We start from the raw sequence: 15736 nt of genomic DNA on the forward strand, positions 1-15736 counted from the left end.
AAGTGTGCTTTCCTTAATGGCTTTATTGATAGAGAAGTGTATGTGGCCCAACCCCCCAGTTTTGAACATAAAGATTTTCCAAATCATGTTTTCAAACTTTCAAAGGCTCTTTATGGCCTTAGGCAAGCACCAAGAGCTTGGTATGAAAGGCTTAGTGCCTTCCTATTAGAAAATCAATTTCAAAGGGATACCACGAACACAACTTTATTTATTAAAGCATCTAATGATGATATTCTTCTAGTTCAAGTTTATGTGGATGACATTGTGTTTATCGGCCAATGAGTCCTTATGAGAAGAGTTTGGAAAACTCGTGACTAGTGAGTTTGAAATGAGTTTAATGGGAGAGCTAACTTTCTTTCTTGGCCTCCAAATTAAACAAACTCCTAGTGGTACTTTTATTCACCAAGGAAAGTATGCAAAAGAACTTATCAAAAAGTTTGGCCTAGAAAATTCTAAACCAATGGGAACACCAATGCATTCAAACAATAAACTTGAAAAGGATGATAATGACAAAGATGTGGATGAAACACGGTATAGGGGTATGATTGGTTCATTAATGTATCTTACCTCCTCTAGACCGGATATTGTTCAAAGTGTGGGTGTATGTTCAAGATTTCAATCTCACCCAAAAGAATCCCATCTTTCGGCTGTTAAACGCATCATTAGATATATTAAGGGAACATGTGATTATGGCTTGTGGTATCCAAAATCTGATGATTTTTGTGCAGTAGGATTTTGTGATACAGATTATGCGGGAGATAGAGTGGATAGAAGAAGCACCTCCGGCATGTGTTGTTTCCTTGGAAGCTCACTCAACATGTGGTCAAGCAAGAAACAAGCCATAGTTGCTCTTTCCACAGCTGAAGCTGAATATATATCCGCATCTGCTTGTTGTTCACAATTAATATGGTTAAAAATGCAGTTGGAAGATTACAAATTAAAGATCAATAGTATACCACTATTTTATGATAACATGAGCGCAATAAATATTTCAAAAAATCCTGTTTTGAACTCAAGAACAAAGCACATTGAAATCAAATATCATTTTATTAGAGAACATGTGCAAAAGGGTACTATTGATATTCAATTTGTAAAATCTGAAGATCAACTTGCTGACATTTTTACAAAACCCCTTTGTGAAGACAGATTCTATTCTCTAAGAAAGAGCTTGGGAATGTTTGATTTAAGTTTTGTTGAAAATCTGTGAACTTCTAACTCTGCTCAGTTTTATCTCGTAGGAATGGACGAGATAAATTTCAAGCATGTTGGAGAAGCTGTAATTAAGGGGGAGGCTGCGCAGACTTTATTCCTCATGGGCCCCACAAAATCTCTTTGACCCCACCTTGAGTTTTTGATTGATCCCTCATTTTATGATGATCAAGATCTTTTTGTTGTCATATCAAATCCTATTGGAAGTGGTTATTGTCAAATCAAATCCCTCTCTCCATCTAATCCCTTGATTCTAGGAAACAACTTTTTCAAAATTCCTTGGTTAATAACCGCGCCATGTTGATCATTAACTTCCCTTTCCAATCAACATTTAATGCACCTCTAACCTCTCTCCACTCTCCACACTCTTCAGCCCTTTCCTCTTCTTCCAACTCCATATCTTCTCTTCATCATGAAGAAGAAAACGGCCTCTAGGAAAAGTGAACGCATTCGCCTTTCTCAAAAGACCCCCTCTCTACAAACCCACACTCATATCCACATTCATTTTACATCCTCATCTTCTCCTTCACCACCATCCAAACGTACTTCCACCATGAGAAAGAAAGTGATTGCCTAGAAAAGTTCAGGCCGAGGCAAAAATAAGGAGCCAAGTGTTGAGAAAGAATCATCTCACAATTCACCAATCACATCACCACCACCATCACCGAAGAAAGCCACACCTGAGAAGAGTGGTCAGAAATCAAAGGGCTTCGCTCTACACAACACCATGGAATCGGCAAATCTAAAATCCTTGGAGTTCAAAAATAAATTTGCTAAGAATCACTCCCACTTCGATCCTGCCAGATTCAACTCTTGCACTTCTTATGAATTCCACAAGGAAGTCATACAAAAGCGTCATCTCTGTTTGATGTACCTTGTCAATCTTGAGACTCTCGCCAACAAGGGAATAAATGTCTCCCCTATCTTCGAATTGCTTCAATGGACTCCTCTGCTTTAAATCCAGAAGCCAGTGTATCCAGGACTGGTCTGTGAGTTCTATGCCAACATGCGCCTAATTGATGGCACCATCCATTCATATGTGAAAAGAGTTCACATCACTCTTGACACTGCCACCATTGGAACTGCCTTGGGATACAAAGATGAAGGGCCGAGAGCATACATGGCCGAAAGGTGGGTCTCATAGGTTGGCGTCACCCATACATTTGTTCTTCAACACATATGTGAGCGTTTCTCAGGTTTGGATGGAAATATTCCTACTCACAAGGCTTTAGGCTCCACCAACTCATTTCTTCACAGGATCATCACCCACATCTTAACTCCTCAAAGCGGGTCTCACAATAGAGTAACATATTATGACTCCCTCATCTTATTTACACTTATTACATCTACTCCCATTTCTTTTGGTTATATTATGATCTGCCATATGTGGGACTCGGTCAAGAGCACCAGAAAGGCAAATCTGCACTATGGTATGTTCTTAACCAGTATATTTGAATTCTTTAAAGTTGACCTTTTGAATGAGAAAGTAGAGAACAAAGTGTCAATGGTCAAAGGAGGCGGAGCAGTGAAAGGAACCAAAAGCAAGAAATCCATGGCTTCAGAAAGTGAGTCTGAGGGTAGACCTGAGTCCTCCAAGACCACCAAGTCTATCAAAGAAATTCTCACAGAATTTTCAAATATGTCAGCAGTCATGATACAATCTCATAAGGCTGCACGTAAACTAGCATATGAATCTAAAAGAGCATGGATGAGATGCAAAGACAGAGTGGGCCTAATGCTGGAAAACTTGGAGAAAGATTTGGGAGATGAAGAAAATGAAGGAGAATCTGATCTGCATTTGTCTGATGATTAAATTTCTGTTTAAGTTTAGGATATTGGCTTAAATAGGCTCAATCTGTTTCTCTGTTTTGTGTTAAGATACTGCTATAACTCTGGGATACTCTGTGATACTCTGTTTTGTCTGGTTATATTTTGCATATCTTGTTTCCTGTGACTAAATTTTGATTGCAGGTGCCCCTTTGATGACAAAAGAGGGAGAATAAGGTTAAAAAAAATTGAAACTGGAACAGGGGAATTGAAAACAGGGGATGAAATTTTCTTGTGAAAATTCATGATCACCTATGTTAATGATTAAACAATGCATTTGGGATATGTTGATTGAGAATGCATTTGGTTTATCTTGAGTGCTGCCATTATTTGATGTTATCTTGGTAAAATAGGTGTTTATTGTGTTTATAATACATTTAACTTACCTTGATAAAATGATTTTTGGTTGGAATTATCTTTGGCAGTTCTTAATGATGAAAGTTGCTGTGTTTGGAAAGTTTAAATAATGAACGAAAAATATTTTTCCTACCAAGATTGCTCTGATTTAGTGAAAAATATTTTTGAACAGCAAGTTTTCTACCAAAAACAGTTTCTTGAATGTTTATGGCAAGGTTGAGCAGAAAATTAAATTTGTGATAGCAAATAAGTTTTGTATATCATTCAAATCTGCTCATAAATCAAGCATTTAGCATCATGGAATGAATATGCTAAATAACATTGTTACTTGAAGCTTGATTATATTGTTACAGGTATAAAGCTTCCCTTGGTAAATATGACATATATTAAGGGGGAGTCTTGTGACAACTTGAAAGGGGGAGAAATTCAAAACTTTCAAAGGGAGTATTCTATACTCTAATTTTTAATTTCTTTCCATTTCAATTTTTAATAATGTTTGTCATCAAGGGGGAGATTGATGAGTTTGGAAAAACTCTAAATTGATATTTGTGATGAATAAATATTATTTAAATAATTAAATACAAAATTATTAATTTAATTCTCACTTAACATACATTAATTAATAATTTTGTTGCAGGTTTTAACATTGGGGCGAAAACAAAATTCTGGTGAAAGCCCAATTACATTCAGCTTTGGTTTAATGCTTATGATGAGTGTAGCTGAATTGTTGTGATACTTATTGGGCCAGAATAAATTTCATTGTTCCAAAGCCCAACTATGTTCCATGTTTAGTAATCTAATGCTTGATCCAAAAATTCATCAGGAAAGCAAATGTTATCATTTGCTCATGGCTGAAATCATTTTTATTAATTGGGCCTGCTTTCTCCATTATTGATACAAGCCCAAAAATTATCCTCATGCATGGTCCGAAACCATGAAGCAAAGAACACAAAGCTTCAAATGTTTCCAACGGATTCCATCTCACTCTTTGGATGGATTTCAATTTTAATTTGCTAAGCATTGGAAACATGAGAGAGAATATGACTTTGATTTGATGGAAATCATTATGCTTCACGCTACTCCACCTAAGGGAAGTAAAAGCAACCTCTTCTCAATTAATTTTGTTTATTTCATTAAATTGCTTTTCTTCCAAGATTGTTTCTTCTCTCTCAACTCTTTCTTCTCTTCGGTCATTAACCAGAAAACAATGGAAGCCATGGGAGCTACACCTACTCACCGAAAAGGAGATGGAGCACGTCTCAAGACCATCATGATGATGGCAAGAAAACATAACACAATAAAAGTATGCTGTGGCTGAGATTATCACCAAAAGTGGTAAGATTTGGTGAGGTAATCTCGAGTCCTTCATACTCAAAAAAAAAGAAGGAGATTCGGCCAGCAAGAAGGAGATCTTTGGAGACATGGCTTGTCTCTGATTCTGCTCAACCACCACAGGAAGTAGCTAGAGTGGCGAAGTGATGGAAGAGGCAGAGATTGGAGCAGATGAAGCCATCATCATCATAAGCATCAAGGGCCAGAAATCCATCTTGGAGAGCAAACCAAGGATGGAGCGCCCGGATTGATGAAGAGTGATAACCAAGGAAGAACTAGAGGTACTTGCATGTTGGGTCTTGCATGAGTAACCTCTTCTCTCTATGTGGCCGAACCGGATCTGTTTTGAAGGAAAAGAGGTTAAACTTGTTTTTGTTTCAACTGTGGAGGCTTCTCTTCTCTATAAAAGGAGTGAACACTCACGGTTTGATTCAAAGGAAGAAAATGAGAGTGCAAGGCACAGAAGTCTCATAGCTACCTAAGCTTACAGATTTTCTTCTCCTTCAATGTATTCTGTTTTATAATTTTTCTGTTTAATTTTGTCATGTCTTGAGTCTCATGGAAAAAGGCAAACAGTGAGGTTTGTATGAAAAAGCCATAGAGCGGAAAAAGGGAGAGAGTGAAAAATTAAAAGAAAAAGCCATAGATGTCTTAGAGTTCCTTTATTCATCTATGTTGTGTTTCATGATTCTGTGGGAAGCCCCTTGTAAGTTGGGCTAGCACTTTGCAGTTTGTAATCTGGATGATTATAGTGAAATTCCATCATTGTTGTGATGGAGACTGGATGTTGGCTGCATTGCACTTAGCAGCTGAACCAGGATATATCTGGGTGTAATCTTCTCTCTCTACTACTCCATTTTTGTTTCTGCTGTACAGGAGCTAAAATAAAAAATATCTCGTGCCAAGTGACGAGACAAAAATAAAAAGTCTCGTGGCTAGGGACGAGACATAAACAGAAAAGTCTCCTCAAAGACCAGAAAGTGTATTCAAGAAAAAGGAGGCTAAGATTCAGCCCCCCTTCTCTTAGCCACTGAAACCATCACTTTTTTATTTTTTGAATTCTAAATTTGAATTTATGAAACACTACTATGCATTGGTGAAACTTGTATGCAGTACAGAAAGAATTAATGATATCAGTCATTGATAGTTTTGAGTTTGATTTTTTAATTTTTATAATTGCGAATGTCATTATGAATATTTTTCTAGCTACTTTTCTATATAATTATGTAGGATAATAATGAAGATTAAGCTAATTATTATTGTGGTTTATTGGCTAAGATAGAGTAGTGTTGGGAATGGATACATGTATGGTTGACTAATGACTTTTATTAGAAGATACTTATGTAGGATATGTTTTTTATAGAGTATTAGTAGTAAATTCTAAGTGGCATCATGGTTATTTTGATATGGCTATGCTTATTTTAGTGTGAGATGTATGAATATTCACAATTAACTTTATTCTAGTACTTTTGGATCATTATTATAAATATATTTTGGTTAGAGATGATTTTTGTTATTTAAAGAAATTATTTAGTATAATTATGTATTTATTTTTATTTTATAATATTTAACTCGTTTAATAAAAAATGCAGAATTATTATACATGTAATCACATTACTAAATATTATTTTGTATTAATAATTATTAGAATATTATATATACAGAAAAAAAATAATAAGCGACCTAAGGCTACACTTATAAACGGTAGCCATGGTATACAATGTGGCTACGCTTTATAGGTGATGCAGTAGCATTGAAAAGCGTAGCCTATTCTGGTAAAATGGAAGATGAAAAGCGTAGCCTTTGGTCTTGGACAGCATTACTTGAAAAGCGCACCCTATTCCCAAATGCCAAAAGCGTAGCCCTTGGTGCAGAAAAGTATAACCTTTGAGAATAGGCAATGGTCGAATATGAATCACCCCAAAAAACGTAGCCATAGCCCAGAAAGCATAGCCGTAGTCTAAGGCATTATTTTTTTCACTTTTAGCTACACTTTTTAAGTGTACTTGAATGGGTGTTTTTCTTGTAGTGCGTGTTTCACAAACAGTGTGCACATAACCTTTAGAACTTGTATACACATATATTTGGGATTCGTCACCCATATTTGACAATATGAAAATTGGTATTTTGTGAATTTCATTGATGCATTATCAAAATTTGCCTGGTTAAATCTTATCAAATCTAGAGCTCAATTAAAATTAGTCTTTAATCATTTCTAACAAATGGTTGAATTGCAACTAAACACAAAGTTAAAGATGACACAAAGTGACAATACTGCTGGATACATTAGTTTGTCAAAGATTTTGTAGAAAAGAGGTATTTGTCATAGATTCTCTTGACCTCATGTGCATTAGTAAAACGGCTTAGCAGATCTAGTGAATTTGCATTCAAATTATTGAGTTTAATCAAGATTTAATTACCTTTAGTAGCCACTATAAATGCTACTTTGAGTTGTTTGCAATTTTTGTTTATTTCAGGTAACATTCGGATGGATTTGACGGAGTTTTGTAGCAGAAAAGAAAGAAAGCGAATGATGCTGTCAACTCCGACCTCTTTGCACTCAAACAAAAATAACTTGAGCTACAGAGACCCCATTGACGTGATTTTAGCATCATTGAAAAGATAACTTCCAGAGCTTTCCAACGATATATAATAGTATACCCTTTTCTTCAATTTCGTATGGACCACTTCACGCCAAACTTGAGGAAGCTCAAGTTTGACGCCAACACAAGGACTCCAAAGGAATGCACGCTGCCATCTCCACGCCGAACAAAACTCAAGTTCAGTGCCAACACAAGCATTCCAAGAGAAGTAGTTCAGCCTCCTCCACGCCGAACTTGAAGTTCTTCAAGTTCGGCGCCAGCATGAAGTCTCAAGAAGAAAGCTGCGCACAACCTCGACGCCAAACTTGACCATTGTCAAGTTTGGCGCCACATCCAACGCTATAAAGGAAAGCTTCTCTGCCTAGTCCACGCCGAACTTGATTCCCTCCAAGTTCGGCACCAACCTTTAGTACACAAGTGGTCCCCAATTCGTCTCCAAAGGCTTGCGAATCAATTTTGTTATTTGATTAAAAATTTATTTCTTTTATAATTAGGAAAAGATATTATTTAGTTTTTAAGAAATATATTTTATATTTATTAGGATTAGATATAAAAGGAAAAAGAATAAGCCATTTGGGCTCATCTCTTCTTTCCTACCTCATTCCGCAATTTACAGTTTTTCAGAATCTTAATTTTCTCTCTGAACCATGAGCAACTAAACCTCCACTGTTAAGGTTAGGAGCTCTGTTTATTGTATGGATTGATACTATTATTTTTCTATTTTAATGTACTGATTTATATTTCAAGAATTATTTTCGTTCTTTATCTTATGAATTTGGGTGGAACGGAAATATGACCCTTGTTTTAATTGAGTTCTTGTATAACTTGGAAAAGCTCTTTACTTGAACAACAGCTTGAAAACATATTCTCCTAAACTTCTAATTGTCTGGACTTAACGGGATACGTGACGTATAATCTTCTTATATTTGGGTAATTAGGGTTTTTGTGGCATATAAACTAGAATTAAACTTCACCCTCTAATTGGAATTAAGTGACCAAGAAATTGGTAGTTGATAAAGGTTAGAGGAGACTAAAAAGGTCTAAGGAATTAGGGTTTAGTTACTTATAGTTTGCCATGAATTAAATCTTGCATGATTAAAATAGTTAGTAAGAAAAGTCAATCCGAAAAATAGATAAATCTGAAGCCTTAACTATTTTCTCCATATATTATTCACAACTTGTTTACTGCTTGCTTTCTGATATTCTGAATTTACTGTCAATGCTTTTGAAATCTCAAAACACCATTTTCTATTTGTCTGACTAAGCCAATCACTCAATCATTGCTGCTTGATCCATCAATCCTCGTGGGATCGACCCTCATTCACTTGAGGTACTACTTGGTACGACCGAGTACACTTGCCGGTTAGTTTGTGGTTATAAATTTCGCACCAAACTTTTGGCGCCGTTACCGGAGATTGACTATGATTGACAACCACTGGTTGTTTGATCTCTTAGATTAGGCGTTTTTGCTTTAATTTTATTTAACTTATTTCTTTAAATTTAAAAAAATATTTTGATTTATTTTATTTAAATTTTTTTCTCTTAATTTCTGAAATTAAGTGTGGTGTCCCATTAGTTGTTTTTATTCTTCCTAGTTATTTTATTCATTGAGTTTGAATTTTATACTCCTTTTTGCTTATTAGTTATTTTCTTTTCTTAATTATTCAGTTTATTTTCTTTATTTTATTTTTATTTTATTTTGTTTTCTTTTATATTTTTATATTTTTATTATTTTTTTATTATTATTTTTTTATGTTCTTTCTTCTTTGCTTACCTGTTTACCACATGGTGCATTTAATTCTGTTTGGTGTTTTGTGCTAAGAAAAAATAATGGAGAGAGATCACATGTGTTACTACTCACACCCAAGTAGTGATTCATATTATTGTGGATGGAGTAACTATCCGAATTTTGGTTGGCAAAGTCAAAACCAAAGAAACTTCAGTGCTCCATGTTCAACTATCAAGAACCACCATCTCCATATTCATACCAAAAACCACCACCTCTCTATCCATATTAAGAACCATCATCATTCTACCCATATCAAGAGCCACCATATCCCTATTCATGCCAAGAGTCATCCTCTTTTTACCCTTATCAAGAACCATCATCTCCTTCTTATTCATATCAAGAGCCACCATCTCTTTATTCATATCAAGAACCATCATCTATTGAGCTTCTCATGAAAGAATTCATACATGATATAAGGATGAGTGTCAAAAATATAGAAAAATATGTGGAGTTGATTATCAAGCCCCAGAAAGAGGAATACGCAAATTCCTTCCCAAGAGATATAATACAAGATCCTGTGGAAGAAAGTAAAGAAATCAATCAAAGGAGTTCAGACTCTAGTGAATTAGAGAACTTTCTACCCTCACACATGGAAGAAGAGGAAGATGCAAAAACAAAGGAGGTTATAAGGGATAAAAACAATTATGGAAATCTACACTCCAATGAAGCAGAGAGTGGCATAGAGGGTGAGTTTATTGAACCACTAATTCAAGAAATTCTTGATGAAGAGTACACTCCAACCATCACAGAACACCCAAATTTTGAAATCAAAGAAGTGAAGGCAACTAAGGAAAGCACTGAAAAGGGAATTTTGACCAAGAAACAGAAGAAAATGTCCATGAAAAAGAGAAGGCCAGAAAAAAGCAATCCAACCTCTATCCCAACAAGCAAGGTGAATCAAGTTAACCACAATAAAAGAAAACTTGTTAGGAGGAATTTATATCAGGGAGCACGAATTTTCACCTCTCTCCCCTTGGAGACATTTCTTTTAACCAACTGGAAGAAGAGGAAGAAAATTCAACAATCAAGTGTCAAACTAGTGACATTAAAGAAGCGCTTGTTGGGAGGCAACCCAACTACTAGTATCCTTATTTTTGCAGTTACTTTGGTTTTAATTTTATAATTATTTTTATTTTAGCATTATAGTTATTTTAGTTCTGGTTTTAACTTACTTTATCTCAATATTTTTAGAATTTTTCTTGTTTTACATGTGTTTTGGTCATCTATAGTGGTTAGAACAGGAACAGGAGCAATTAAAAAGAATTTTTGACACCCTGGAGTTTTTCTTTGCTTGGGGACAAGCAAACTTTAAAGTTTGGTGTTGTATGGAGCGTGCTCTCTGTTTACCTTATCATCAGTGGCACCATGGGGAGATGAATGTTCTTCATGGTGGAGCACACCAGCATAACTGAGGTGGCTGAGTTCCTTTTACTCTATTTTCCCTTCCGTTCTTATTTTGTTGTCTTCTATTTTTTGTTGCTTTGATTGCCTGCATGATCTTTAGTGCTTTCAGTTCTTAGATTTAGTTTCATTCTGTTATTTGATTTTAGTTCAAAAAAATGTCTCATGCACCACTCACTGAACTTGAATCTAAAAAGAAAAGAAAAGAAGTAATGTATTGCATGAGAAATTGAGTTTATATTGAAGAGTAGTCTTATTTACTTAGATGTGGTGGTATTATCTGTGATTTTGAATGCATGATATGAACAGTACATATTTGAATTTGAACCAAGGGATGTTGAAGTACAAGGAACAGGAATTTAGAGAACTACTATGAATTCTCGGAATTAAACAAAAGCTTAATCCTTGAAGCAAAAGAAACAGCAAAAGAAAAAATAAAAGCAAAGTCCAAGGCTTTAAGCATCAATGACTAGGAAGGTCAGACATGATTAAAGGCTCAAAGAGTTATTTTCCTAGTCATATGCTTGTGGTGTAATTGTGTCAAGTAATCCTTGAGACAGAGCACTAAGAGTCGAGATCAAGTACATTTAACAGAGTATGCCAAAGGCATTGAGCACCACTATTTAGGAGTAACTAAAAGAAAAATTAGAACCTAAAGAGAGTTTCCCCATTAAGTGTTTGTGGTATTTTTGTGTCAAGTGAAGCTTGAGACAAAGCATTTAAAGTGATGGCTAGGCTCAGGGTGCAAAGCACCAAAGAAAAGAGAGTTAAAGGAAATTTGCTATGTTCAAGGATTAAACTGAAGTATAAAAGATTAGAGAATTCATAATATTATCCAAATTCTAATTCCGAATGACAGTGACATTCCTCTTATTCAAAGGATAGTGAGATGCCAAAACTATTCAGAACTGCAATATAGAAACCCCACTTCAAGAAGAGACATGAGCCTAATTGAACTCTCACTTCTCATGCAAATTCACATCTTAATCATGTATTAGTTTTGGTTGCTTGAGGACAAGCAACAATTCAAGTTTGGTGTTGTGATACGTGAGCATCTTTATCTTTTCCTAGTAAATTTGCATTCAAATTGTTGAGTTTCCTCAAGATTTAATTACCTTTAGCCACTATAAATTCTATTTTGAGTTGTTTGTAATTTCTTTTTATTTCAGGTAACATTCGGATGGATTTGACGGAGTTTTGTAGCAGAAAAGGAAGAAAGCGAATGATGCTGTCAACCCTGACCTCCTTGCACTCAAATAGGCATAACTTGAGCTACAAAGATAACTTCCAGAGCTTTCCAACGATATATAATAGCATATCATTTTCTTCCATTTCATATAGACCATGTCACGCCAAACTTGAGGAAGCTCAAGTTTGGCGCCAACACAAGCATTCCAAGGGAAGCAGTTCAGCCTCCTCCAGGCCGAACTTGAAGTTCTTCAAGTTCGGCGCCAGCATGAAGTCTCAAGAAGAAATATGCGCACAACCTCCACGCCAAACTTGACCATTTTCAAGTTTGGCACCACATGCAACGCTATAAAGGAAGGCTTCTCTGCCTAGTTCACGCCGAACTTGACTCCCCCCAAGTTCGGCGCCAACCTTTAGTACACAAGTGGTCCCTAATTTATCTCCAAAGGCCTGCAAATCAATTTTGTTATTTGATTAAAATTTCATTTCTTTTATAATTAGGAAATATATTATTTAGTTTTTAAGAAATATATTTTATATTTATTAGGATTAGATATATAAGGAAAAAGAATCAGCCCTTCAGCCTCATCTCTTCTCTCCTACTTCATTTCGCAATTTACAGTTTTTTTAAATCCTAGTTTTCTCTCTGAACCATGAGCAACTAAACCTCCACTGTTAAGGTTAGGAGCTCTGTCTATTGTATGGATTGATACTATTATTTTTCTATTTTAATGCATGTATTGATTTATATTTCAAGAATTATTTTCATTCTTTATCTTATGAATTTGGGTGCAACGGAAGTATAACCTTTATTCTAATTGAGTTCTTGTATAACTTGAAAAGGCTCTTTATTTGAACAACAGTTTGAAAATATATTCTCCTAAACTTCTAATTGTCTAGACTTAACGGGATACGTGACAGATAATCCTCTTATATTTGGGTAATTAGAGTTTTTGTGGTATATAAATTAGAATTAAACTTCACCCTCTAATTGGAATTAAGTGACCAAGGAATTGGTGATTGATGAATGTTAGAGGAGACTAAAAAGGTCTAAGGAATTAGGTTTAGTCACTTATAGTTTGCCATGAATTATATCTTGCATGATTAAAATAGTTAGTAAGAAAAGTCAATCCGAAAAATAGATAACTCTGAAGCCTTAACTGTTTTCTCCATATATTATTCACAACTTGTTTACTGCTTGCTTTCTGATATTCTGAATTTACTGTTAATGCTTTTGAACTCTTAAAACACCATTTTCTATTTTTCTAAATTAGCCAATCACTTAATCATTGCTACTTGATCTATCATTCCTCGTGGGATTGACCCTCATTCACTTGAGGTACTACTTGGTACGACTCGGTGCACTTTTTGGTTAGTTTGTGGTTATAAATTCTACACCAGCAACCAAGTTGATTAGTGTTCTACCTACACCAATCCTAAATGGGCAATCACTTAAAGAGAATTTGTTTGGAAAGAGGCATCGTTATAAGAATCTTAGAGTATTTGGGTGTCTACGCTTCCCTCATCAAAGACCTTTCAATAAGCAAAAGTTGGATTTCAGATCATCACCCTGCATATTTCGCTGGCTATGGCACAGCTCAAAAAAGGGTATAAATGTCTCATTCAATAAGGCAAAATCATTACAACTCCAAATGTAGTTTTCTTTGAAAACAGGTTTTCTTTTAGAGAAGAAGCCAAGGAAGTACACAAGCTAAGTGATCTAGTTTCTACTCCAACAGTTCCAATGATTCCGAGAATTCCCCCAATCAACCATGAGGACAGACAACATCAATCAGCACCAACAAATTCAGAAGACAATAGACAATAGTAGCATCAACAATTGACTTCCACAATTCGTTTTACAAGTCCAAAAATTTCATAAAATAACAGACAACAACAACACCAACAATTGAATTCCACAGTGCATTCCACAAGTCCAGCAATTGCAAAAAATAACAAACAACAACAGTAGCAAATGAATTCCACATTTTCATTCCACTAGTCTAGCAATTTTAGAATACAACAGATAACAGCAGTAGAAACAATTATATTCCATAGTTCACTTCACAAGTCTAGCAATTTTAGAAAATAATAGGCAGCAGTAGCAATTGATGACAAGCAACACAACACAAGCAAGATATGCAAAATTTATCAACCAACACTCAAAGCAACATATTCAGAACTGAAGAATCAATCAAAACAACTACATATCAACAAAGACTAGCAGTAGCATCAACAACTCCTATTCTAATACCTATAAATGACATAGAAATTATCCTACCACTTGATGAAGAAGTACCTTCAGCAACAATAATAGTGAATACACACTCTATGGTCACGAGAAGCAAAGTTGGTGTCTACCCAGTGTGGAGCCAAGAAATATTCAACAAGCACTTCCCCAGAATAGAAAGCAGTTATGGACTTGGAGTATGAAGCATTAATGAAGAACAAAATATGAGAACTAGTCAGCCTTCTCCCAAATAGAGAAGCAATAGGAAGTAGATGGGTGTTTAGAATTAAATATAATTCTGATGATTCACTACAAAAATACAAGGCAAGGTTGGTGGCACAAGCGTATTCACGAAGGCCAGGCATTGACTTTCCTGAGACATAGAGTCTAGTGATTAAACCCACTTCAATCAGATTACCCTTACCAATTGCTCTAGCTATGTCATGGACAATTAGGCAGTTTGATGTAAGCAATGCCTTCTTGCACGGAGATTTGGTGGAAGAAGTATATATGAAGCAGCCAAAAGAGTATGAAAAAGGTGATTCCTCATTGGTTTGCAAACTAACCAAGGCACTCTATGGATTGAAGCAAGCTCCCAAGGGATGGTATCACAAGCTGGCCAATAGGTTAACAGAGTTGGGTTCAAAGCAACAAAATTAGATGTATCTGTATTCTTAAGAATGATGAATGAGGTGAAGATGTATGTTGATGATATAATCATCACAGGAGAATATGAAGTGCATGTAAGAGAATTAATTGAAAAACTAAATACAAAATTTGCTCTAAAAAACATGGGAGATCTTCATTACTTTCTTAGGATTCAAGTAGCAAAGACAAGTGATTGAGGGTTGCTTTTGTCTTGGCAAAAGTACATTAATGAGGTACTAAAGAAAGTGAACATAGGATGATGCTTGAGTTGTCATACTCCTTTTCCCTCAACAATGAAACTATCAACCTTCAGTGGTTCTAGCTTTAATGATCCTCAACTCTATAGATCAATAATTGGCAGCCTGTAATATCTAACTGTGACTAGACTTAAGATTTTATACAATGTACATAAAATGTCACAGTTTGTACAAGCTCCTCTCAATACTAATTGAAAGATGGTGAAGAGAATACTTAGATACCCCAATAGCACAATAAAACCATGGTCTGCACTTGAAGAAAGCCAACTCTATGGTAGTATTTGTTTCGAAGTATTGGGACGGAGACTGGGAGACTGGAACTCAGTATCCTGTTTGTTGGCCCATAGACTGATACTAAAAGTTCAGTCTCTGTCTCTAAAATTTTAATATTTCAGTACCTCCAAAAAGTAGGGACACTGGAGACTGAAATTTTTGGAGACGAAGACTTAAATTTTACTAATAATTTTTTTCCAAAATCACCCTCAATCCAATTTTGTAATTCCAAATTCACCCTCTTCAGTCTTTTTATCTCCGAGTCTCTGTCTCTCAGTCTCATTCTTTCTGTCTCTGTCTCTCTACCAAATGCTACCTATGAAAATCACTGCCTATAGTGATTTAGATTGGGCCGGGGATCTTGATTATAGAAAATATACAAGTGGATATTGCGTGTTTCTTGGATCAAATATGGTTTCGTGGGCTTCAAGGAAGCAAATAGTAGTGGCAAGATCAAGCACAGAAGCTAAATACAAGAGTATGATAAACTTAGTAGCTGAGCTAATTTGGATGAAGAACTTAATGGTTGAGTTACAGTTCTCACCAAAAGAGACACTTCTGGTCTACTGTGATAACTTGAGTGCAGTTCTGCTTGCTGCCATCCCAATTTTATATTCTAAAT

This window comes from Arachis duranensis, chromosome 2 (assembly GCF_000817695.3).
Source record: "Arachis duranensis cultivar V14167 chromosome 2, aradu.V14167.gnm2.J7QH, whole genome shotgun sequence".
NCBI classification, from domain to species: domain Eukaryota; kingdom Viridiplantae; phylum Streptophyta; class Magnoliopsida; order Fabales; family Fabaceae; genus Arachis; species Arachis duranensis.